The sequence below is a fragment of the Octodon degus genome, unplaced genomic scaffold, assembly GCF_000260255.1.
Source record: "Octodon degus isolate 3935 unplaced genomic scaffold, OctDeg1.0 scaffold00007, whole genome shotgun sequence".
NCBI lineage: Eukaryota > Metazoa > Chordata > Mammalia > Rodentia > Octodontidae > Octodon > Octodon degus.
Genome location: NW_004524583.1, coordinates 13,312,637 through 13,318,327, shown reverse-complemented (window position 1 = coordinate 13,318,327; position 5,691 = coordinate 13,312,637). Strand labels below are relative to the sequence as shown.

At 51.8% G+C, this 5,691-nt stretch overlaps 1 long non-coding RNA gene across 1 annotated transcript; it reads right to left on the bottom strand.

The window, feature by feature from the left end:
* Positions 1–64: 64 nt before the first annotated feature.
* On the bottom strand, positions 65–4,707 carry LOC111812970. Its single transcript, XR_002818333.1, has 3 exons — positions 4,040–4,707; positions 2,833–2,958; positions 65–1,085 (listed from the first exon to the last, which is right to left on the bottom strand). It is a non-coding gene; the product is annotated as an uncharacterized LOC111812970 (long non-coding RNA).
* Positions 4,708–5,691: the final 984 nt, after the last annotated feature.

The following is a 5,691-nucleotide window of genomic DNA, read 5'->3' as shown; positions in this document are numbered from 1 at the left end:
AAAGAAAAGAAAAGAAAAGAAAAGAAAAAGAAAGTTTTATCTCCAGCATGATTTTATGGAATCACTGTCTAGTATGTGGGCTGTCACTAACCCAAACCTTGGTAGACAGCAGTGACTATACTATTCGAAATTTCTGTGTGCCTGCCACGCAAGGTCCTGGGAATTCACTGGCAAACAATACGGGCACGATCCCGTTCTGCATGGGAAGCTCGGGCAACCTTTTCCATGCTTTCTGCATTCCTTCTTTCTTCTTTCTGGAGTTTCCTGATGCCAGCTCCTTGCATGGGTGAGCCAGAGATGGGCAGGGAAGGAGAGAGGAATACATTTATATTTAAAAACCCACACTTGCTACAAAAAAAAAAAACCCCTTTGCTGATGAGAGTATTTCCAAAATGCTTACAGGTGGAGGATGGTTCCTTAGCAACCTGATCATAATGAAAATTCCAGAAGAGCATCTGGAATTCTCTATGGCAGACATTCTAGTTGATTGGGAGAGAAGAAGGTCCAAGGCCGTCTCATAACAGGCAAACTATGCTAATATTAATGCTGGTGCCCACCGGCTAGCGCATAGGGAAGCCCGCGTGGGGCTAGCTAGCCCTGGGCACAGGGAGCTCCCTGGCTGGCTTTGAGTGCATGAAGTTCCGGAGGGCTCTTGTCTCCCTGAAGGCTCAGCTCCTTCCTGAGCCCAAGTCTGTCATCTAAGCAGAAGCTAGAGTCAGAACTATCAACCCTGGCCTGGCATGAGAGACGGTTGCGTGAACACCAGTGACACTACAAGCCCCCAGATGATAGGTGAGAAGGTCACAGTGGGCACCTACTTCAATATGGATTTGTTTGCCTTTGTGATAGCAGTGACATCGGAAGGACTAACCGCCCACTGCTACTTAGATTCTTCCTCCTTGGTCCCAAAAGTAGGCTGAGGCCAGAACCTCACAGCGAAGTCCCCAAGGCCTCTGAGCTCCACGTGGGTCTTCGCTGAGTCGGGCTGTGCAAGCCTGTGGTCACAGGCACCATGGTGACAGGTCTTTCTCAGCCCATTGCCTTGGAGACTTCTGATGTTTCACAACTGACGAGGCTGGTATATTCTAGGGTACAGAAAAGACGTCTGCCAGACTCAGCTTTAGAGTAGCTGATCAGCTTTAGAGTAGTATCATGACGTCTCTGGTCATTCGGGAGTCTGGGGACCTGATGTAGTGACATGCTAGCCTTGCCTTAGGCCTTGGAGTACTCGCCTGGCAACAAGAGGCCTCCTGAGATAGACCCAAGAGGGACAAGCTCTTCTGTCCAGCAGACCATATCCCAAGTGAGGGAAGAGACAGTGGACTCCTTCGCCTGCTGGGGCCCCTGAGCCCCAGGCTTCACTTAGGAATCCAAGCCCCACTGTGCTTTCCCATCTCACGCTGATGAGGAGCAAGAATCAGAGGAGGTCTCTCCTCCAAAGCTCAGGCACCAGCCTGTCACCGGGCACCACGGGATCTGTTCCAGGCATGGGGCAACAAGGGCCTCTGAGTGTGTGAAATGTTAAGAGCCTGACAAAGCACTTAATGACCAAGGAAAATCAACTCAGGTGCCGCAGGAAAGGTCTGGTACCAAGAATGTCTGGGGTTTTGAGACACTGGAAAAGCTTGCCTAATAATGTAATGGGCTCCCTTCCCTGGAAATATCTGGAAATAGGATAAGTGCTCTGCAGACTTGGAAGGGCCAGCGGTACTGGAGGTAAGAGATGGTCACACAACCATGGGGAGGGTTGGCCAGCAATGGCACACCTATGCCACGGCACATTTTCACACAAAGGAAAATACGCCAAAATATGTCTAACACTTACAATTTTAATCCTATCAAGTATATGTTTCAGTATATTCCCAGTGTCTTACAACCATTGCCACTATCTTCCCTAAAACTTTTCATCTTCTCAAAATGGATTCTGTAGTCATTAAATGCAAACTTGCTGGGTCAGGGTTGGGGTTCAGTGGCCTAAGTGCCTGCCTGGCAAGTGCAAGGTCCTGAGTTCAATCCCTGGTACCAAAAAAAAAAAAGCAAACTTCCCAAATCCCCTTTCTCCCAGCCTCTGAAGACCACCATGTTACTTTTTGTCTTCGTGATTTTTGACTACTGTATCACGTGTATGTGGCATCATGCAATATTAATTTGTCCCTTTGTGATCGGCTCATTTCACTTAGTATACCTTTCAGGTTAATCTCTATTGTAGCATGAGTCAGAGGTGATGGATGGATAGATGACAGACAGACAGACAGACAGACAGACAGACAGATAGAATAGGTAGATGGTGTGGGACAGACGTCTCACATCTTGTTTACCCAGTTTTCTGTTGGTGGATACTTGGGTTGTTTCTACCTTTTGACACTGTAAATCACGCAGCCCTGAACAAGTATACCTGTGCCTTCTTTCAGTTCTTTTAGGCACAAACCCATGAGCTGAATAGTCACGCACACACACACACACACACACACACACACACACAAATTAAGGCAAAAGCATTGTGCCCCAGAAGAAAATATGGCAGTGTCTTCGCATTGAGACCCAGTATGGAAAACAGACACTTAAACACTAGGTGACCTCTCAGGAAACGTGGGAGAAGGTTGTTCATGGAGCAATCAGACAGAGAAGGTTTCACAGAAGGGATGATATTTAAGCTGGATTTTGATAGATGACTAGGAGTTTGCCTGACAGGAAAGAAGCAAAAAAAGATGGAAAAAAAGAAACAATGCTGTTAAAAAAAAAAAAAAAGCAGTGTTGATAAAATATGGAATGCACATATCTTTTCAGCAATCTACTGGTAGGAGTTGTCTTGCAGTTATCTCATAAACATACTCAGGAATATGTCCAAAGATCACAGAGGAGACGTCTGTAAGACAAACTGGAGCTGCCAGCGCGGCTCCCTGGTTCACTGGTTAAACAAGCCGTGGTGCAGCCCCATGGTGCATTCACATGCAGCTGCTGAAAGGAGCAGGAGAAGGCTGGGTACTGTGGACACACACCTGAATCCAGCACTCTGGAGGCTGTGGCTTGGGGAGGGAGGGAGGCCGGAGAGAAGAAAGGAAGGGAGGGAGGGAAGCACCGGGGAAGGCAAGAGGGAAGGAGAGAGAAAAACACCCAAGAAAGAGGAAGAGGGGTACAAAGTGAAAAAGATCTCTGCGTGCTGATAAGGCAAGAATTCCAGGCTCATTTTTAAATGAAACAAAGATGCCCAACCCCACCACCACCACCCCAAGGATGCTCGGGAAGCTGGTAACAGCAGCTATCTTTGAGGGGAAAGATACCAGAAGTTCACAACATATCTTCAATTGTGTAGAGCCATGTGCATGTGTTGCATTAAAAGAAATGGGATTACGGAGCATTTTTATCTTCTTTAACATTTTAAAAGAGGAAAGCAGTTATTTTTCTGGAATTGTTTAGTCCCAATGGCTCCGGAAGGCAGAGGGACGGGAAAGAAGTTTAAAGGGCCAGCTATGAAGTGCTAGCCGTGAAGGATTCCTTTCAAAGCAGAATCGCGTCCTCATTTTAGGGCAGAGAACTGAGGGGCAGTGATGAGGGTTCGGCTGAAAGCTTTGGGCGCAGGAGTCTGGAGCCAGGGCTCCCAGAGGCCTCGGAGCTGTGCTGGGGAGGGAGACTCCGCCCCCTCCCTCTCCCTCCCCTCTTGCTAGAAGCCCAGTTCTCCGAGGAATCCCTGCCACACAGGGTTAAGCCTGGCGCTCGGCTTTACTGAGCGCGGGGGGTGGGGGGTTAAGGCAAAGGGGTCCGGCCCAGCCCCAGCTCCAGGCGCATTAATAAAATGCAGGTGTTTGTATTGTTGCTGCAGAGGGGAAGGATCGGCGATAGCGGGCGAGCACAGAGGCCCGGAGCACAGGGCGGTGGAGGAAAATGTGCCTGGGAGCCATGAAAAAGCAGTTTGCAGAGAGGCTGGTTGGGGGTGCAGAGGAATGCGGGAGTTTCTGGCTTGGCCTCCCCGCAGCTCCCCCTGGGGTTGGGGGAGGGAGAGCGCGCATGCGCGCACAGGCTGCCCCGCTCACGCACGTACGCATGCGCTGCTCCCTTAGCCAGTTCCCCAGGAACCCCTCAGACAGCTGAGCTGTGGCCCTCGCTCTTCTCTCTTATCTTGGAGGTGAGGTCTCCCCGCTGGGCCTCCTACCACCACCGAGTTTCTTGGCCCCTCTTTGGACGGGCCTTAAGCCAGCGTTTGGGGAGCCTGACTCCCTCCTTCCTTCACAAGCTCCACTTCCTTGGAGCTGGGGTAGGCGGTGGCACCTCTGCCCGGGCTTCTGGACGCGCAGCAGCTCAACCTGCTGGTGCCCAGCTCCAGGAAGTTTTATCTCGGTCTGGGAGCCACGTGAGACTCCAGGTCTGAAAGTGTATGTGACAAAGCAGACACCAGAGCTGCTCCTCTGGCCACCCCAGGGCAGGAAAGGGCTGAGGAGCGGCCTCTGCCGGCCCTTCCACCTACTCCCCTCAGAGCTGGGCAGGGCCAGGCTGCCTGGCCTTCTAGGGCGTTGCTCTCAGCTTGCCAGACATAGCAGCATAAAGCTAGTTACTTGCTTGGCCTAGTATGGCTCCTTGACAGGCCTGCATAGGAGGGGAGTTGTGAACATGCCCTGCCACAGGGAAAGGCTTTGGGTCATGGAGCAGACCCTAAGCTTTGCCGGGCTCCAGGCTGGAGTTTGCAGGAGGTCACGGTAGAGGCGAGGCTCTTCCAAGTGGCCGTGAATTCCTGGTTCCTGGGGGGGGGGGGGTTGGGGTACTCAGGGAAGACCCCCTTCACCTGTTCTAGACTGACCTGAGTGTGTGAGCACGTGAAACCCCAGCCCACAGAACTGTGCAGCGCCAAAGCCAGCCCCACTCCACAGCAGATGTGTTCCCTAGAATTTAGCACCCGGGGGCCTGCGCCTTAGCTCAGTTCTTTAAGTGGCTCCTTCAACAAAGCAGTCAGGCTCACGTTGCTGTGGTTCGATCCCCACAACTCAAGCCAGCCAAACCTGCCCTGAAGGCATTCGGAGAAAAAAAAACCTTCTGCCTAGAATTTAGCACCCGGAGGGCTGAGGGGAGCCGGAGCTGGCAAGACTCCTGCCCCTCTCCTCCTCACCACGCAGCCAAAAACACAGACCAAGCAGGGAGGACTCGTGGCCCACAAACTCTCCCACGCGGCTCCTCCAGAAGCCTACCGGCCCAGCGGTGCAGCGTGAACACCTGCTCAGGGTGGTGCATTAAGGAACTCTAAGGAAGCCATGTGTGGGGGTCCACTCAGGTACTCCTAGCACCCTGGGCGGTGAGGCCAAAGGATCAGAAGTGTGAGCCTGGTGTGGGCGACTTAGCTACTCAGAGAGACCTAGTAGCAAAATTGGAGATGTAGCTCGGTACAAAGACCCTGGGTTCAGTCCCCAACGCCACAGAAATGACAAAAACGTTGAAGAATCTTCTTATAAAGTTCCTGGGGCTTCCTGTCACAGACTCTGAACGCTGAAGCACCATGCCTGCAAGGCCAGACTTGGACTTGCAGTCTGTGGGGGTAACAGTGGGAACCATCCTGAAAATTCAGGATGCAGTGTCCCCAAACCTGGACTAAGTGGCCTCAGGGACCCCATGTCCCCCTGCCCAGCCTCTCTTTTCTGGAAGTAGGGTGGGGAAAAGCCTTGTAGCCTCTGGGCCTCAATCTGGTCTGAAAATCGCTGCTGCTTT